We start from the raw sequence: 20,791 nt of genomic DNA, 5'->3' as shown, positions 1-20,791 counted from the left end.
CTAGTCCTATCCTGTGTCCCCATCGTTCACTATAAGTACTTGATGGCATCAAAATGAATTTGGGGGTGGGAGAAGTCGCTATCAGGTACTGAGCATCCTCCACCACATTTCAATTCATTATAAAGGGTCCTATGCACCTTATCGCCTCCTCCCCATCTGATGCGATCAAGGGCTTAGCACCATCCTCCACCACCCAATTCATTTTACATCCATATCTAGCGTCCTCCTTCCCCTGCTCATAAGTCTATTATACGTCCCCCTTCCATCCCAATCCCCCACATCCCTCAATGTCCTCCTTCCCCCCTGCATCCCATCATTGCCCTCTCCACAACCCTAATCATTGTTCTCCCCCACCACCCCATCATTGCCCCTACACCACCTCCATCATTGGTCCCTACACCACCACCGCTATTGTTCTCCCCCACCACCTCCATCATTGTTCTCCACCACCACCTCCATCATTGTTCTCCCCCACCACCTCCATCATTGTTCTTCCACCACCTCCATCATTTCCCTCTCCACCACCTCCGTCATTACCCTCTCCACCACCTCCACTATTGTTCTCCCCCACCACTCTCATCATTGTTCCCCCACCACCTCCATTTCCCTCTCCACCATCTCCGTCATTACCCTCTCCACCATTGTTCTCCCCACCACCTCCATCATTGTTCCCCCACCACCTCAATCATTTCCCTCTCCAACACCTCCATCATTATCCTCTCCAGCACCTCCATCATTGTTCTCCCCAACACCATCATTGCCCTCTTCACCACCTCCATCATTGCTCGCTCCACCATCTACGTGATTACCCTCTTCACCCCAAATTATTGTTTTCTCCCACCACCTCCATCATTGCCCTCTCCACCACCACCATCATTGTTCTTCCCCACCACCTCCATCATTGCTCTCTCCACCACCTCCATACGCACACCGCTCACCTCTCCACACGTATCACTGTCACCGGCAGCTTCCTCTCTGTGACACAGGCACACACTGAATGGTGAAGTTATCCATCCGCCTAGCTGTGTCAGACAGGAAGTGGAGGACGGATCCCTGCAGCTCATCTCCGCTGCCATTTTTCATGTAAGCAGCAGAATCTGCCACACATGAGGGTAATCTGGACAGGCTAGATTGGCCTCAGTGTTAGCCGGTTTGCAGGGGCTCCCCTCCACCTCCGGGCCCTGGTGCAGCTGCACATGCGGTATGTTCGCCCCTCTGCATGAGGTATCAGAGCTTCAAGCACAGCAGACTGGTCCATCACTCACCTCATCTTAAGTGAAACTTCAATTCCAAGCCGTAAATGCTTGGCAAGACCCTGATACCTCATGCATGGCCCATCGCTGACTGCTACTGTGCCATTTCCAAATATCTACTGTGGGTCAATTGATGCCACTTTTCATGGTATCTGCCCCTAATTTCAGCTGTTTGGGAAGCTTTTCACAATATAGAAAGCAAAGAGCAGGAGCTCCATCTCGTGGTGGATTATATTAATTTTTTCACATTATAACAATGAAAAACCAGGAGCACCCCCTTGTGGCGAAGTACATTAATGTTTTCAAAACCTAGAAATAAATGAGACCCCTGTTATGACAATGTATATTTATGTTTTCATACATTTGAATTAATTGGACAGAAGCTCCCTCTTGTGATGCTTTATATTAACATTTTCACAAAATAGATATTAATGTTTTCATTCAACAGAAATCAATGAATAAGAGGTGGCTCTTTTGGTCCTTTGTTTTAGTGTTTTGAGTAGAAAGAAATCAATGAGTGGGAGCTCTGTCTTGTGGTGGATTATATTAATGTTTTCACATTCTAAAAATAAAGGAGTAGGAGCTTAATCTTGCAACTGATTATATTAAGGTTTTCACAATATAGAAATCAAAGAGCAGGAGCTCCTTTTTTAGTATGTTATAATGTTTTTATATCAACCCCTTCACGCCGCAGCCCATTTTCGTTTTTGCGTTTGTTTTTTACTCTCCTTCCCAGAGCCATACCTTTTTTTCCGTCAATATGACCATGTGAAGCCTTGTTTTGTACGGAACAAGTTATACTTTTGAACAACATTGGTTTTACCATATACTGTACAGGAAATTGGGGGGGGGGGAAATACAAGTGCATTGCAAATTGCCAAAAAAAAGTGCAATTCCACAATTTATTTTTTTTTTTTTTTTACCATGTTCACCAAATGCTAAAACTAACCTGCCATTATGATTCTCCAGGTCATTACGAGCTTGTAGGTACCAAACACGTATAGGTTCTTTTTTATTAAAGTGTGAAAAAAAATCCAAAGTTTGTTACAAAAAAATAAATAATTGCATCATTTTCCGAGACCTGTAGGCCGATCTGGGGCTGAGTGAGGGCTTAGTTTTTGCGCGCCGATCTGATGATTTTGATATAATCTTGGCATAGATTTGATCTTTTGATTGCCCGTTACTGCATTTTATTGAAATGTTGCAGTAAACAAAAAAACGTAATTTTGGAGTTTTTACTTTTATTCTTATTCTCCAATCTTTGTGGAGATGGAAATTTCATTCTCCAGCACGACTGGACCACACTGGCAAAAGTACCAATGCCTGGTTTAAAAACAACAGTATCACTGTGCTTGATTGGCTAGCAAACCCACCTGACCTTAAACCCATAGGGTATTATCAAGAGGAAGATGAGAAACACCAGACCCAACAATGCAGAGTAGCTGAATGCTGCTATCAAAGCAACCTGGTCTTCCATAACACCTCAGCAGTGCCACAGACTGATCACCTCCATGCCACGCTGCATTGATGCAGTAATTGATGCTAAATGAGCCCCAAACAAGTATTGAGTGCATTTACTGAACAAACATTTCAGTAGGCCAACATTTTGGATTTTAAAATAATTTTTTCAAGCTGAATTTATAAAGTATATATTAAAACATTAATATAATCTACCATAATGGGGAGCTCCTACTCCTTGAATTCTGTTGAATGAAAACATTAACATAATGTACCACAAGAGGGAGCTCCTACTCTTAATGTTTTCATTCAACAGAATTCTATTTTAATCTACCACAAGAGGGAGCTCCTACTCTTTGAATTCTGTTACATGAAAATAATTTATTCAACCACAAGAGGGAGCTACTACTCATTGAATTCTGTTGAATGAAAACATTAATATACACTCTGTTATGCAGATTTACATAATTGTTTATTTGTGTTATACAACACAACATTAATATAATCTACTACTAGGGGGAGCTCCTACTCCTTGAATTCTGCTGAATGAAAATATTAATATAATCTACCACAGGCGGGAGCTCCTACTCTTTGAATTCTGCTTCATGAAAACACTAATATAATCTGCCACAAGAGGGAGCACCTACTCTTAGAATTCTGTTAAATGAAAACATTAATATAATCTGCCACAAGAGGGAACTCCTACTCTTAGAATTCTGCTAAATGAAAACACTAATATTATCTGCCACAAGAGGGAGCACCTACTCTTAGAATTCTGTTAAATGAAAACATTAATATAATTTGCCACAAGAGGGAGCTCCTACTCTTAGAATTCTGTTAAATGAAAACATTAATATAATCTGCCACAAGAGGGAGCTCCTACTCTTAGAATTCTGTTTAATGAAAACACTAATATAATCTGCCACAAGAAGGAGCTCCTACTCTTAGAAATCTGTTAAATGAACACATTAATATATATAATCTGCCACAAGAGGGAGCTCCTACTCTTAGAATTCTGTTAAATGAAAACATTAATATAATCTGCCACAAGAGGGAGCACCTACTCTTAGAATTCTGTTAAATGAAAACACTAACATAATCTGCCACAAGAGGGAGCTCCTACTCTTAGAATTCTGTTAAATGAAAACATTAATATAATCTGCCACAAGAGGGAGCACCTACTCTTAGAATTCTGCTAAATGAAAACACTAATATAATCTGCCACAAGAGGGAGCTCCTACTCTTAGAATTCTGTTAAATGAAAACACTAATATAATCTGCCACAAGAGGGAGCTCCTACTCTTAGAATTCTGTTAAATGAAAACACTAATATAATCGGCCACAAGAGGGAACACCTACTATTAGAATTCTGTTAAATGAAAACACTAATATAATCGGCCACAAGAGGGACCTCCTACTCTTAGAATTCTGTTAAATGAAAACACTAATATAATCGGCCACAAGAGGGAGCTCCTACTCTTAGAATTCTGTTAAATGAAAACACTAATATAATCTGCCACAAGAGGGAGCTCCTACTCTTAGAATTCTGTTAAATGAAAACACTAATATAATCTGCCACAAGAGGGAGCTCCTACTCTTAGAATTCTGTTAAATGAAAACACTAATATAATCTGCCACAAGAGGGAGCTCCTACTCTTAGAATTCTGTTAAATGAAAACACTAATATAATCTGCCACAAGAGGGAGCTCCTACTCTTAGAATTCTGCTAAATGAAAACACTAATATGATCTGCCACAAGAGGGAGCTCCTACTCTTAGAATTCTGCTAAATGAAAACACTAATATGATGTGCCACAAGAGGGAGCTCCTACTCTTAGAATTCTGCTAAATGAAAACACTAATATAATCTGCCACAAGAGGGAGCTCCTACTCTTAGAATTCTGCTAAATGAAAACACTAATATAATCTGCCACAAGAGGGAGCTCCTACTCTTAGAATTCTGTTAAATGAAAACACTAATATAATCTGCCACAAGAGGGAGCTTCTACTCTTAGAATTCTGTTAAATGAAAACACTAATATAATCTGCCACAAGAGGGAGCTCCTACTCTTAGAATTCTGTTAAATGAAAACACTAATATAATCTGCCACAAGAGGGAGCTCCTACTCTTAGAATTCTGTTAAATGAAAACACTAATATAATCTGCCACAAGAGGGAGCTCCTACTCTTAGAATTCTGTTAAATGAAAACACTAATATAATCTGCCACAAGAGGGAGCTCCTACTCTTAGAATTCTGTTAAATGAAAACACTAATATAATCTGCCACAAGAGGGAGCTCCTACTCTTAGAATTCTGTTAAATGAAAACACTAATATAATCTGCCACAAGAGGGAGCTCCTACTCTTAGAATTCTGCTAAATGAAAACACTAATATAATCTGCCACAAGAGGGAGCTCCTACTCTTAGAATTCTGCTAAATGAAAACACTAATATAATCTGCCACAAGAGGGAGCTCCTACTCTTAGAATTCTGTTAAATGAAAACACTAATATAATCTGCCACAAGAGGGAGCTCCTACTCTTAGAATTCTGTTAAATGAAAACACTAATATAATCTGCCACAAGAGGGAGCTCCTACTCTTAGAATTCTGTTAAATGAAAACACTAATATAATCTGCCACAAGAGGGAGCTCCTACTCTTAGAATTCTGTTAAATGAAAACACTAAAATAATCTGCCACAAGAGGGAGCTCCTACTCTTAGAATTCTGTTAAATGAAAACACTAATATAATCTGCCACAAGAGGGAGCTCCTACTCTTAGAATTCTGTTAAATGAAAACACTAATATAATCTGCCACAAGAGGGAGCTCCTACTCTTAGAATTCTGTTAAATGAAAACACTAAAATAATCTGCCACAAGAGGGAGCTCCTACTCTTAGAATTCTGTTAAATGAAAACACTAATATAATCTGCCACAAGAGGGAGCTCCTACTCTTAGAATTCTGCTAAATGAAAACACTAATATAATCTGCCACAAGAGGGAGCTCCTACTCTTAGAATTCTGCTAAATGAAAACACTAATATAATCTGCCACAAGAGGGAGCTCCTACTCTTAGAATTCTGTTAAATGAAAACACTAATATAATCTGCCACAAGAGGGAGCTCTTACTCTTAGAATTCTGTTAAATGAAAACACCAATATAATTCCCACAAGAGGGAGCTCCTACTCTTAGAATTCTGTTAAATGAAAACACTAATATCATCTGCCACAAGAGTGAGCTCCTACTCTTAGAATTCTGTTAAATGAAAACACTAATATAATCTGCCACAAGAGGGAACACCTACTCTTAGAATTCTGTTAAATGAAAACACTAATATAATCTGCCACAAGAGGGAGCTCCTACTCTTAGAATTCTGTTAAATGAAAACACTAATATAATCTGCCACAAGAGGGAGCTCCTACTCTTAGAATTCAGTTAAATGAAAACACTAATATAATCTGCCACAAGAGGGAGCACCTACACTTAGAATTCTTTTAAATGAAAACACTAATATAATCTGCCACAAGAGGGAGCTCCTACTCTTAGAATTCTGCTAAATGAAAACACTAATATAATCTGCCACAAGAGGGAGCTCCTACTCTTAGAATTCTGTTAAATGAAAACACTAATATAATCTGCCACAAGAGGGAGCTCTTACTCTTAGAATTCTGTTAAATGAAAACACCAATATAATTCCCACAAGAGGGAGCTCCTACTCTTAGAATTCTGTTAAATGAAAACACTAATATCATCTGCCACAAGAGTGAGCTCCTACTCTTAGAATTCTGTTAAATGAAAACACTAATATAATCTGCCACAAGAGGGAACACCTACTCTTAGAATTCTGTTAAATGAAAACACTAATATAATCTGCCACAAGAGGGAGCTCCTACTCTTAGAATTCTGTTAAATGAAAACACTAATATAATCTGCCACAAGAGGGAGCTCCTACTCTTAGAATTCAGTTAAATGAAAACACTAATATAATCTGCCACAAGAGGGAGCACCTACACTTAGAATTCTTTTAAATGAAAACACTAATATAATCTGCCACAAGAGGGAGCTCCTACTCTTAGAATTCTGTTAAATGAAAACATTAATATCATCTGCCACAAGAGGGAGCTCCTACTCTTAGAATTCTGTTAAATGAAAACACTAATATAATCTGCCACAAGAGGGAGCTCCTACTCTTACAATTCTGTTAAATGAAAACACTAATATCATCTGTCACAAGAGGGAGCTCCTACTCTTAGAATTCTGTTAAATGAAAACACTAATATCATCTGCCACAAGAGGGAGCTCCTACTCTTAGAATTCTGTTAAATGAAAACACTAATATCATCTGCCACAAGAGTGAGCTCCTACTCTTAGAATTCTGTTAAATGAAAACACTAATATAATCTGCCACAAGAGGGAACACCTACTCTTAGAATTCTGTTAAATGAAAACACTAATATAATCTGCCACAAGAGGGAGCTCCTACTCTTAGAATTCTGTTAAATGAAAACACTAATATCATCTGCCACAAGAGGGAGCTCCTACTCTTAGAATTCTGTTAAATGAAAACACTAATATAATCTGCCATAAGAGGGAACACCTACTATTAGAATTCTGTTAAATGAAAACACTAATATCATCTGCCACAAGAGGGAGCTCCTACTCTTAGAATTCTGTTAAATGAAAACACTAATATAATCTGCCACAAGAGGGAGCTCCTAATCTTACAATTCAGTTAAATGAAAACACTAATATAATCTGCCACAAGAGGGAGCTCCTACTCTTAGTATTCTGTTAAATGAAAACACTAATATAATCTGCCACAAGAGGGAGCTCCTACTCTTAGAATTCTGTTAAGTGAAAACACTAATATAATCTGCCACAAGAGGGAGCTCCTACTCTTAGAATTCTGTTAAATGAAAACACTAATATAATCTGCCACAAGAGGGAGCTCCTACTCTTAGAATTCTGCTAAATGAAAACACTAATATAATCTGCCACAAGAGGGAGCTCCTACTCTTAGAATTCTGCTAAATGAAAACACTAATATAATCTGCCACAAGAGGGAGCTCCTACTCTTAGGATTCTGCAAAAAGAAAACACTAATATAATCTGCCACAAGAGGGAGCTCCTACTCTTAGAATTCTGTTAAATGAAAACACTAATATAATCTGCCACAAGAGGGAGCTCCTACTCTTAGAATTCTGTTAAATGAAAACACTAATATAACCTGCCACAAGAGGGAGCTCCTACTCTTAGAATTCTGTTAAATGAAAACATTAATATAATCTGCCACAAGAGGGAGCTCCTACTCTTAGAATTCTGTTAAATGAAAACACTAATATAATCTGCCACAAGAGGGAGCTTCTACTCTTAGAATTCTGCTAAATGAAAACACTAATATAATCTGCCACAAGAGGGAGCTTCTACTCTTAGAATTCTGCTAAATGAAAACACTAATATAATCTGCCACAAGAGGGAGCTCCTACTCTTAGAATTCTGTTAAATGAAAACACTAATATAATCTGCCACAAGAGGGAGCTCCTACCCTTAGAATTCTGTTAAATGAAAACACTAATATAATCTGCCACAAGAGGGAGCTCCTACTCTTAGAATTCTGTTAAATGAAAACACTAATATAATCTGCCACAAGAGGGAGCTCCTACTCTTAGAATTCTGTTAAATGAAAACACTAATATCATCTGCCACAAGAGGGAGCTCCTACTCTTAGAATTCTGTTAAATGAAAACACTAATATAATCTGCCATAAGAGGGAACACCTACTATTAGAATTCTGTTAAATGAAAACACTAATATCATCTGCCACAAGAGGGAGCTCCTACTCTTAGAATTCTGTTAAATGAAAACACTAATATAATCTGCCACAAGAGGGAGCTCCTAATCTTACAATTCAGTTAAATGAAAACACTAATATAATCTGCCACAAGAGGGAGCTCCTACTCTTAGTATTCTGTTAAATGAAAACACTAATATAATCTGCCACAAGAGGGAGCTCCTACTCTTAGAATTCTGTTAAGTGAAAACACTAATATAATCTGCCACAAGAGGGAGCTCCTACTCTTAGAATTCTGTTAAATGAAAACACTAATATAATCTGCCACAAGAGGGAGCTCCTACTCTTAGAATTCTGCTAAATGAAAACACTAATATAATCTGCCACAAGAGGGAGCTCCTACTCTTAGAATTCTGCTAAATGAAAACACTAATATAATCTGCCACAAGAGGGAGCTCCTACTCTTAGGATTCTGCAAAAAGAAAACACTAATATAATCTGCCACAAGAGGGAGCTCCTACTCTTAGAATTCTGTTAAATGAAAACACTAATATAATCTGCCACAAGAGGGAGCTCCTACTCTTAGAATTCTGTTAAATGAAAACACTAATATAACCTGCCACAAGAGGGAGCTCCTACTCTTAGAATTCTGTTAAATGAAAACATTAATATAATCTGCCACAAGAGGGAGCTCCTACTCTTAGAATTCTGTTAAATGAAAACACTAATATAATCTGCCACAAGAGGGAGCTTCTACTCTTAGAATTCTGCTAAATGAAAACACTAATATAATCTGCCACAAGAGGGAGCTTCTACTCTTAGAATTCTGCTAAATGAAAACACTAATATAATCTGCCACAAGAGGGAGCTCCTACTCTTAGAATTCTGTTAAATGAAAACACTAATATAATCTGCCACAAGAGGGAGCTCCTACCCTTAGAATTCTGTTAAATGAAAACACTAATATAATCTGCCACAAGAGGGAGCTCCTACTCTTAGAATTCTGTTAAATGAAAACACTAATATAATCTGCCACAAGAGGGAGCTCCTACTCTTAGAATTCTGTTAAATGAAAACACTAATATAATCTGCCACAAGAGGGAGCTCCTACTCTTAGCATTCTGTTAAATGAAAACACTAATATAATCTGCCACAAGAGGGAGCTCCTACTCTTAGAATTCTGCTAAATGAAAACACTAATATAATCTGCCACAAGAGGGAGCTCCTACTCTTAGAATTCTGTTAAATGAAAACACTAATATAATCTGCCACAAGAGGGACCTCTTACTCTTAGAATTCTGTTAAATGAAAACACTAATATAATTCCCACAAGAGGGAGCTCCTACTCTTAGAATTCTGTTAAATGAAAACACTAATATCATCTGCCACAAGAGGGAGCTCCTACTCTTAGAATTCTGTTAAATGAAAACACTAATATAATCTGCCATAAGAGGGAACACCTACTATTAGAATTCTGTTAAATGAAAACACTAATATAATCTGCCACAAGAGGGAGCTCCTACTCTTAGAATTCTGCTAAATGAAAACACTAATATAATCTGCCACAAGAGGGAGCTCCTACTCTTAGAATTCAGTTAAATGAAAACACTAATATAATCTGCCACAAGAGGGAGCTCCTACTCTTAGAATTCTGTTAAATGAAAACACTAATATAATCTGCCACAAGAGGGAGCTCCTACTCTTAGAATTCTGTTAAATGAAAACACTAATATCATCTGCCACAAGAGGGAGCTCCTACTCTTAGAATTCTGTTAAATGAAAACACTAATATAATCTGCCACAAGAGGGAGCTCCTACTCTTAGAATTCTGTTAAATGAAAACACTAATATCATCTGCCACAAGAGGGAGCTCCTACTCTTAGAATTCTGTTAAATGAAAACACTAATATCATCTGCCACAAGAGGGAGCTCCTACTCTTAGAATTCTGTTAAATGAAAACACTAATATCATCTACCACAAGAGGGAGCTCCTACTCTTAGAATTCTGCTAAATGAAAACACTAATATCATCTGCCACAAGAGGGAGCTCCTACTCTTAGAATTCTGTTAAATGAAAACACTAATATAATCGGCCACAAGAGGGAGCTCCTACTCTTAGAATTCTGTTAAATGAAAACACTAATATAATCGGCCACAAGAGGGAGCTCCTACTCTTAGAATTCTGTTAAATGAAAACACTAATATAATCTGCCACAAGAGGGAGCTCCTACTCTTAGAATTCTGCTAAATGAAAACACTAATATAATCTGCCACAAGAGGGAGCTCCTACTCTTAGAATTCTGCTAAATGAAAACACTAATATCATCTGCCACAAGAGGGAGCTCCTACTCTTAGAATTCTGTTAAATGAAAACACTAATATAATCTGCCACAAGAGGGAGCTCCTACTCTTAGAATTCTGTTAAATGAAAACACTAATATAATCTGCCACAAGAGGGAGGTCCTACTCTTAGAATTCTGTTAAATGAAAACACTAATATAATCTGCCACAAGAGGGAGCTCCTACTCTTAGGATTCTGCAAAAAGAAAACACTAATATAATCTGCCACAAGAGGGAGCTCCTACTCTTAGAATTCTGTTAAATGAAAACACTAATATAATCTGCCACAAGAGGGAGCTCCTACTCTTAGAATTCTGTTAAATGAAAACACTAATATAATCTGCCACAAGAGGGAGCTCCTACTCTTAGAATTCTGTTAAATGAAAACACTAATATAATCTGCCACAAGAGGGAGCTCCTACTCTTAGAATTCTGTTAAATGAAAACACTAATATAATCTGCCACAAGAGGGAGCTCCTACTCTTAGAATTCTGCTAAATGAAAACACTAATATAATCTGCAACAAGATGGAGCTCCTACTCTTAGAATTCTGTTAAATGAAAACACTAATATAATCTGCCACAAGAGGGAGCTCCTACTCTTAGAATTCTGTTAAATGAAAACACTAATATAATCTGCCACAAGAGGGAGCTCCTACTCTTAGAATTCTGCTAAATGAAAACACTAATATAATCTGCCACAAGATGGAGCTCCTACTCTTAGAATTCTGCTAAATGAAAACACTAATATAATCTGCCACAAGAGGGAGCTCCTACTCTTAGAATTCTGTTAAATGAAAACACTAATATAATCTGCCACAAGAGGGAGCTCCTACTCTTAGAATTCTGCTAAATGAAAACACTAATATAATCTGCAACAAGATGGAGCTCCTACTCTTAGAATTCTGCTAAATGAAAACACTAATATAATCTACCACAAGAGGGAGCTCCTACTCTTAGAATTCTGTTAAATGAAAACACTAATATAATCTGCCACAAGAGGGAGCTCCTACTCTTAGAATTCTGCTAAATGAAAACACTAATATAATCGGCCACAAGAGGGAGCTCCTACTCTTAGAATTCTGTTAAATGAAAACACTAATATAATCTGCCACAAGAGGGAGCTCCTACTCTTAGAATTCTGCTAAATGAAAACACTAATATCATCTGCCACAAGAGGGAGCTCCTACTCTTAGAATTCTGTTAAATGAAAACACTAATATCATCTGCCACAAGAGGGAGCTCCTACTCTTAGAATTCTGTTAAATGAAAACACTAATATCATCTACCACAAGAGGGAGCTCCTACTCTTAGAATTCTGCTAAATGAAAACACTAATATCATCTGCCACAAGAGGGAGCTCCTACTCTTAGAATTCTGTTAAATGAAAACACTAATATAATCGGCCACAAGAGGGAGCTCCTACTCTTAGAATTCTGTTAAATGAAAACACTAATATAATCGGCCACAAGAGGGAGCTCCTACTCTTAGAATTCTGTTAAATGAAAACACTAATATAATCTGCCACAAGAGGGAGCTCCTACTCTTAGAGTTCTGCTAAATGAAAACACTAATATAATCTGCCACAAGAGGGAGCTCCTACTCTTAGAATTCTGCTAAATGAAAACACTAATATCATCTGCCACAAGAGGGAGCTCCTACTCTTAGAATTCTGTTAAATGAAAACACTAATATAATCTGCCACAAGAGGGAGCTCCTACTCTTAGAATTCTGTTAAATGAAAACACTAATATAATCTGCCACAAGAGGGAGGTCCTACTCTTAGAATTCTGTTAAATGAAAACACTAATATAATCTGCCACAAGAGGGAGCTCCTACTCTTAGGATTCTGCAAAAAGAAAACACTAATATAATCTGCCACAAGAGGGAGCTCCTACTCTTAGAATTCTGTTAAATGAAAACACTAATATAATCTGCCACAAGAGGGAGCTCCTACTCTTAGAATTCTGTTAAATGAAAACACTAATATAATCTGCCACAAGAGGGAGCTCCTACTCTTAGAATTCTGTTAAATGAAAACACTAATATAATCTGCCACAAGAGGGAGCTCCTACTCTTAGAATTCTGTTAAATGAAAACACTAATATAATCTGCCACAAGAGGGAGCTCCTACTCTTAGAATTCTGCTAAATGAAAACACTAATATAATCTGCAACAAGATGGAGCTCCTACTCTTAGAATTCTGTTAAATGAAAACACTAATATAATCTGCCACAAGAGGGAGCTCCTACTCTTAGAATTCTGTTAAATGAAAACACTAATATAATCTGCCACAAGAGGGAGCTCCTACTCTTAGAATTCTGCTAAATGAAAACACTAATATAATCTGCCACAAGATGGAGCTCCTACTCTTAGAATTCTGCTAAATGAAAACACTAATATAATCTGCCACAAGAGGGAGCTCCTACTCTTAGAATTCTGTTAAATGAAAACACTAATATAATCTGCCACAAGAGGGAGCTCCTACTCTTAGAATTCTGCTAAATGAAAACACTAATATAATCTGCAACAAGATGGAGCTCCTACTCTTAGAATTCTGCTAAATGAAAACACTAATATAATCTACCACAAGAGGGAGCTCCTACTCTTAGAATTCTGTTAAATGAAAACACTAATATAATCTGCCACAAGAGGGAGCTCCTACTCTTAGAATTCTGCTAAATGAAAACACTAATATAATCGGCCACAAGAGGGAGCTCCTACTCTTAGAATTCTGTTAAATGAAAACACTAATATAATCTGCCACAAGAGGGAGCTCCTACTCTTAGAATTCTGCTAAATGAAAACACTAATATAATCTGCAACAAGATGGAGCTCCTACTCTTAGAATTCTGCTAAATGAAAACACTAATATAATCTGCCACAAGAGGGAGCTCCTACTCTTAGAATTCTGTTAAATGAAAACACTAATATAATCTGCCACAAGAGGGAGCTCCTTCTCTTAGAATTCTGTTAAATGAAAACACTAATATAATCTGCCACAAGAGGGAGCTCCTACTCTTAGAATTCTGTTAAATGAAAACACTAATATAATCTGCCACAAGAGGGAGCTCCTACTCTTAGAATTCTGTTAAATGAAAACACTAATATAATCTGCCACAAGAGGGAGCTCCTACTCTCTGAATTCTGTTGAATGAAAACATTAAAGGGACACTGTCACCTGAATTTGGAGGGAACAATCTTCAGCCATGGAGGCGGGGTTTTCGGGTGTTTGATTCACCCTTTCCTTACCCGCTGGCTGCATGCTGGCTGCAATATTGGATTGAAGTTCATTCTCTGTCCTCCATAGTACACGCCTGCGCAAGGGAAGATTGCCTTGTGCAGGCATGTACTATGGAGGACAGAGAATGAACTTCAATCCAATATTGCAGCCAATATGCAGCCAGTGGGTAAGGAAAGGGTGAATCAAACACCCAAAAACCCCGCCTCTATGGCTGAAAATTGTTCCCTCCAAATTCAGGTGACAGAGTCTCTTTAAGGCTATGTGCACACGTTCAGGATTTCTTGCAGAAAATTCCTGAGAAAAACCTGACATTTTCTGCAAGAAATGTGCAAGAAATCTGCATGCATTTTTTGCGCGTTTTTACAGCGTTTTTGGTGCGTTTTTTTGTGGATTTTTCCGGACATTTCCCAATGCATTATATAGTGGGAAATCCGCAAAATTAATGAACATGCTGCTTTTTTTTACCGCAATGCGTTTTTTCACAGAAAAAAATGCATCATGTGCACAAAAATTGCGGAATTCACTTTAAATGATGGGATGCATAATGTATGCTGTTTTTTGCGGTTTTATAGCATTTTATAGCGAAAAAACGTGAAAAATCAGCAACGCGCGCACACAGCCTAAAAGTCTTAAAAAATGAGAAGCTGCTGCTCAATTTTTAACCCTTCTAAAATACTAACAAATAAAATGAAGTTTGAAAAATGATGCAGATGTAAAGTAGACATAAGGGAAATGTTATTTATATATGTATTTCTCATTTTGTACAGCATGACTAATTAGTCAAGGATACAAAAACTGAGATTTTGAAAATTGCGAATTTTCACAAATAAACGCAAAACATATTGACCTAAACTTACCATTATCATAGGGTACCGCACAACGTGTCACAATAATCTCACTGAGATCCGTGGAAATGTTTCAGAGTTATTAACACTTTAAGGGACACTGGTCAGATTTCAAACATTTGGCCTGGTCATTAATAAGGTCAAAATTGGCTGGATCACTAAGGGGTTAATGGTGAGACAATGATAATGTACAAACATCAAAAACAAAGATGAGAAAGTGAGATTGAAATGAATGCAATGTTCACTAAATACCTCGCAGAAGAGGCAGAAGTGATATAAGGATACAAATAGCGCACCCTTCTTGACAAGACGTAAATGATGCTAGAGGGGCTGCTCCAATACTGTTCACAGTGATAAGCAAATTCGTCTGGATTCGCAGAGTGCACAGTCTGGCAGTATAGCAGTATTGTGCAGAAGCGCTGTTGGGGGACCCGGATGTGCCGCTGCGCTCCCAGGCCCCCCTGCCTCTGGAATGCTGCTGCCATATAAGGACCTTGCTGCAACCTTCTATCTCTGGGAGATGATAGTGGAATTCCAGGCTCTCCACAAGGCTAGGACCCCCCTCCTGTGCAGCCCCTGTCTGCAGCCTGTGGACATGACTGATATTCTCCTTCTACTGGACTTCAGAAAATGGGCATTCACATGTGTGAGAGACACAGGATATGCATCCAGCATCCCATATCCCATCCCATATGCATCCAGCGGAGAACTACATTAGTCACAAATATTCCGGCAATTCCGTGTCAATCCTAATGATGACAATTAGATGTGTCTTTTGCTCTTCTTACAAGGGGTGAGGGGGCGTGTCAGACTATCTTATGTTTTCCGTAGCTGCACTGGATGCCAGAGCTTCCTTGCATTGCACTTGTTTGCATGGGACTGCTTGTCTAGAGGGATACCACGTTTCTATAGTTTTATGTGTTATGTTTGCATTTTGTACAATATATACACACTTGCAAAAAAATCACTTGTTTTTGGGTCATCATGTTCAGAAAGCCATAACTTCCCAAATGGTGTCATTTTGTGGTACATGCAAATTTTTATCACTATTTATTATATTCTTTTGGAAGCAAATGAACAAAATGTCATTCTAAATGGGCTTATTTTTTGATTACCATTCATTGTTTTTTTGCAATGGTCGTGATATCTTCTACAGGTCAATATGATCTCACCAGTTCTAAATTTGGATAGGTTTATGTTTTGCCAAATTTGTGCATGAAAACAAAATAATTGTCACCTTATTCTGTTACACATACTATTTTTTTTTTATTTTTCAGTAGATAAAGTTGTATGTGGGCTTGTTCATTTTTTTTGTAGGATGCATGAACATAAAAAAAATAAAATAAATCTGACACTGTTTTCTAATTTCATTTTTTGTGGAGTTCATCAAGCACCATAATTGAATTACCGTAGTTAGCTTTATGTCCATACAATTACAGTGATGGTAAAATTTGATGTGTATGCATATTATTTTTTTACTACTTTTCCACAAGAAAATAATAAAAAAAAATAAAAAGCTTTCTTTTATTTTGGGTTGCCATATTCTAAAAGGGATTCTAGATTGTGAGCCTCATCGGGGACAGTGATGATAATGTGTGCAAAAACTGTAAAGCGCTGCGGAATATGTTAGCGCTATATAAAAATAAAGATTATTATAAATTATTATTATTTCATTTTTTTTAGTACAGAGCTGTATTAGAGCTTTTTTTTTGCAGAATAACTCGCAAATGTTATTGCTATGACTTTAGAATACATATGATTTTTTTATCACTTTTTATTCATTTTTTAGGAAAAATGAACAGAAACAGTAATTTTTTTTTTCATAGTATTCACCGTGTACAATAAGGCAGTTTTATAGTCTGTGGCCATGTTCACACGTTGCAGATTTCCCTGCGGATTTTTCTGCACTAAAAACCACAGCTCTTGGCAGAAAACGCAGGTGCGGTTTTTGGTGCGGTTTTTGGTGCGTTTTTTGATGCGGTTTTTTATGCAGTTTTCTCTGCAGATTGTCTGTGTGTTTGCTAGGAAGTTTTTTTGCTAGGAATTAAGGGTTAAAATGGCTGAAAATACCCTACCCCTAACCCTACCCCTAACCCTAACCCTACCCCTAACCCTAATCCTACCCCTAACCCTACCCCTAACCCTAACCCTAGTTCTAACTGTAGTGGGGGGGGGGGGAATTCTTTATTTTATTATTGTTACTACCTATGGGGGTGATAAAGGGGGGGGTCATTTACTTTTTTTTTATTTTGATCACTGTGAGGTTATCACAGTGATCAAAATATGCCTGGAACGAATCTGCCGGCCGGCAGATTCGGCGGGCGCACTGCGCATGCGCCCGCCATTTTGAAAGTTGGCGGCGCCCAGGGAGAAGACGGACGGACGGACATCGGGAGGCCCGGTAGGTATAAGGGGGGGAGATGAGGGCACGGAGGGGGGGCGTCGGAGCACGGGGGGTGGCATCGGAGCATGGGGGGGTGGGATTGGAGCACGGGGGGACAGCCACACTCCGCCCACGCACTTCCTGCTGCAGCGGTTTCTGCACCACAAACCGCAGAAAACCAACAGATATGTTTTTCGTCTGCGGGTTTTACTGCGGGTTTGACCTCACAATGGAGGTCTATGGGTGCAGAACCGCTGCAGTTCCGCACAAAGAAGTGACATGGTCCTTTTTTCCCGCAGCAATTCAGCGCGGTTTTTTTCGTGATTTTCCGCAATGTGGGCACAGCGGTTCTTGTTTTCCATAGGGTAACATTGTACTGTACCCTGAATGGAAAACAGCTGCAGACCCGCAGCGGCAAAATCGCGGCGGTTCCGCAGTTAAAAACGCATAGTGTGAACATGGCCTTATAGTTTTTATAGTAAAATATTTTTAATGTAAAAAAAATTAAAGATGTTTGTTATTTGTAGTTTTTGCTACACTGAAAAAATACATATAGCTATATTTTTTTAATATATACTGATCCCACAAGGAAACTTGGACCTGCAAAGTTCAAACCTTCATCTGATTTATAATAAGTGACTTGAAGCTGCAATTTTCTGATCGCTATTCCACCCACAGTTGTTAAGGGCACATAACAGCTGGTCACATGACAGGGGACCTTAAAAACTGCCCTGATCATGTTCTCCAGGGTCTCGGCTAAAGCCCAAAGGTACACTGGGGAGCGCTATGCCCTTATTTCTCAGTGCCATTAAAATGAGGCACTGAGGAAGGAGTACCCTTAATTGCTGCTGTTAAAAGTTGTTTAGGGGGTTGAGAGTAGCCATCTCTATACATAACCAACATATCTGTAATGCTATAGCTTGTAAACATGAAATATATGAAATGCAATTCGCTCATCAATCACGTCTCTCCCGAATTCTACGATCCATAAGAATGGCCTCCCCCAAACAACAGGGTGGAGCATGGAAAGCCAGAGCTTCTTTAAGAGTATCCGTAAGGCTATGGTGAAACTGACACCTGAGAGCAGCATCATTCCAAAGAACCTTAGAGATCAATTGCATGAAGTCCGAACTATAATACTCAGCAGTGCGGTCCCCGGCCGACAGGTTCATGATTTTAGCCTTCGCGGCTTGGACCCTGTCAGGTTCCTCATAGGTCATCCATAAGGCATCAAAAAAGGCATCAACACAATAATGTTCTGGAGCTAGTGAGGACAAAGAGAATGCCCAAGTCTGTGGACCCCCATATTGGGACTCACCCTTAGAACACCGGGTTCGTAAAGTAAAAAATAATTTACAGCTCACCCTGAATACCCTAGACTGATATCCCCAGAAAATCTGGCAGAAAAGGCCACAACTGGTTCGGGGCAGACAGCTGCACGCCAGCTGGTCCAGAAGGCATAACTACTGTCAAGAGGGGAGAGCTTTGGGAAGCACCCAGAGTACTAAAGTTACCCTGCAGTTGGGACTGTGATGATTCTAGCTTCTGGTTATGTCTGGACAGATCCTGAGCCATCTATGGTCTCACTCAATGGTCCTCCGCAGCCACCCACAAACATGGCCACATACTGGACCTCATCTTCACCCGCCTCTGTTCCCTTACTAATCTCACCAACTCACCCCCCCCCCCGCTGTCCGACCACAACCTACTGACATTCTCTTCCCTCTCCTCTCCTAGTGCACAACCCCGCTCCACAAACTCACTCACCCTCGCAGAAATCTTAAACGCCTAAATTTACATTCACTCTCTGAGTCCCTTCTCCCTCTTACAAACATAGCTTCCTTCCATGACACAGATGTTGCTGCCACCTTTTATAACACCAGAATAACAGCTACACTTGATTTGGCTGCCCCCCTCACGCATAGTAAAACTCATACAATCAACAGGCAGCCCTGGCTGACCAGCCTAACCAAGGAACTGAGACGGGCTTCCTGGGTCGCTGAGCGGAGATAGAAGAGATCTCGTTCTGCTGAGCACTTTATCATTTGAGCATACAAGCAGTCCCTCACCAGCTTCAAGTCGACTCTCACTGCCGCAAAACAAACCTACTTCTCGTCTCTCATATCCTCCTTGACTCACAACCCTAAACAGCTCTACAACACTTTAAATTCTCTACTCCGTCCCCCCAGCACCTCCTCCTTATCCTCTCATTTCTGCTGAAGACTTTGCCTCTTTCTTTAAGCAGAAGATCGATAACATCAGACTACGCTTTGGCCTGCAGCCCCCAATGCCCCTCCTCTTGACTGCTCAGCCTTGTTCTTCCAAAGCCAGCTTCTCCACCATGACAGACGATCAGCTCTCCACCCTTCTGTCAAGATTACATCTCACCACTTGCACGCTTGACCCGCTCCTGTCTCACCTCATCCCTAAGCTCGCCAAAGTCTTCATCCCAACCCTAACACAACTCTTCAATCTCTCACTTACAAAAGGTGTCTTCCCCTCATCCTTCAAACATGCATCAATCACACATATCCTCAAAAAACCCTTCCTCGACCCATCCTCTGTGTCCAGCTATCGCCCGATATCCCTTCTCCCTTATGTCTCAAAACTAGGGTTGAGCGACCTTGACCTTTTTAGAGTCGAGCCGTGTTTCGCGAAACCCGACTATCTTAGAAGTCAAGTCGAGTGGAATCGGCCGATTATCGCGAAAAGTCGGGTATCGCCCGAAACACGAAACCCAATGCAAGTCAATGGGGGAGCATAGTCGGCAGTGAGTGGAGGCCAGGAAAACACCTACACTGCCCATTTTAATGGCAAAAACATCCATTCTTGTTACAGAAGCTTGTCAATCGTAATTTACCTTATAATAATTGGAAGGCATTTGAAATTGGGGGTCATTTGGCTAAAGCTGTGGGGGGTAGGGCTGGTTCAAGTAATTAGTGGGCCCAGGAAATCTGGAACACGTCCCGGCAGTGGAGCAGGGAGAGGTAAGTATTTCAACTTTGCAAGTGCTGAGATCCTGAGCAAGCAGGGGGGGCCCACTCGTTGGCATTGGCACTGGCACAGGGCCCCTCAAAGTACAGCGGTGTGTTTGCACGGCGGGGGCACCTCCCACCGGCAGCAACACTTTTGCGTACTATAAGAGGCCCTGTGCCAGTGACGTCGCCAACTAGTATTCCTCCCCACACTTGATGAAGGAACCTGCACTTTCATCTGCACCTTCCTCTTTGTCCCCGTGTAAGGTGGTATGGTATGCGGGAAGAGGAACCTGACTTTCAGCAGGGTCACAATCTTGCTGTGTAGCGTGCACGGGGAATTTTGCGTTATGGGTCAATGTACCAGCAGACTCATCTATCACTGGCTGGGCAATGGGCAGGATGAGGAGGAAACACAGATATAGGCCCAAAGAATAAAGTGGGCTAAATGCAGTTCAAAATTGGTAACACAGGACTAACCAGGGGGCATTGCAGTGGAGGA

Source organism: Ranitomeya imitator, chromosome 2, assembly GCF_032444005.1.
Source record: "Ranitomeya imitator isolate aRanImi1 chromosome 2, aRanImi1.pri, whole genome shotgun sequence".
Taxonomy (NCBI): domain Eukaryota; kingdom Metazoa; phylum Chordata; class Amphibia; order Anura; family Dendrobatidae; genus Ranitomeya; species Ranitomeya imitator.
This window is presented reverse-complemented; position numbering follows the sequence as displayed.